Here is a 1,076-nt window from a genome sequence, read left to right as displayed (position 1 = left end):
AATCCAACAGCTGGATTGACAAGTCTATAAAAAGCAGCTTGAAGAATGTGCAAGATCAATGGTAAAGATTAACTGACAGAGGAATATCAAAGTGAACACAGGATGCTAAAGATATGCTAAGCCAGAAATGGAGGATCTACTTTTCTATAAATAGAAATGACAAGTGACAGTTTAGAAAAGCTAATAGCATATCTCATTATCCACTTTGTAAACAAGCAGTTAACTAAGTTATAAAGTTAACACTGGTCCTTTAGTCAGTTGTAACAATTTGGATCAAATTTCTTGTAACACTCTCAAGAAGAACCTAAGCTCTTTATCAACAAAGAGCCTAGAAATTTTGTAGAAAAATAGTCTTAATTTTAATATAAAATTAAGTGAGTTTTGAAGATCTATGTTCTTTATTTTCTGCAAGCTTAAATTCTGCATGAACACATTTCACTACAAGAATTAATTTACTCTGTTCAACCAAAAATATTCAAGAAAAGCCTAAAAACAGTAAAACACATTCACCCCCCCTCTGTGTGTTATTCATTTCCTAACAAAATGACATGGGTTATGGGCGGGAGTATATTCTACTAAGTTTGGCCTAAGGTTTTAAGTAATTCATCATTTCTATGGAGTTTGGTAACAAATGACTATTAGGGGCCCACTAAGCATTTTTTTTAACTAACAAATGGTAGAAAATGACTAGTTAAATTTCATACCAACTTTATAGTTTTTTGTTATAATTTGAATCTACCGGTTATATTAGAGTTGGTCAATTTTCTTTTTTTTTTTTAAAAAATATTATAATAATTATACAAAGTAATCATTTATGCAAAAAATTATTATTTGTAACTTCATTTGTGACGATTTTATAATGAGAATATGTTTTCAACAAATAATTAATCCTTACAAAAATATATTAAAATTATTTAATTATCATTTATATCACTTATATTTTGTACTCACCATTTTTTACAAGTAGGGAGAGATTGGATCTCCATGTCGAAGTCACCGTTGCGAATGCACATCACCGAAAATTCCACTACTGTGTACAAAACTATATGAGACTTTTTGAACACATGTCATAATCC

Source organism: Apium graveolens, unplaced genomic scaffold (genome assembly GCF_009905375.1).
Source record: "Apium graveolens cultivar Ventura unplaced genomic scaffold, ASM990537v1 ctg1420, whole genome shotgun sequence".
NCBI lineage: Eukaryota > Viridiplantae > Streptophyta > Magnoliopsida > Apiales > Apiaceae > Apium > Apium graveolens.
Note: the sequence above shows the minus strand (reverse complement) of the source record.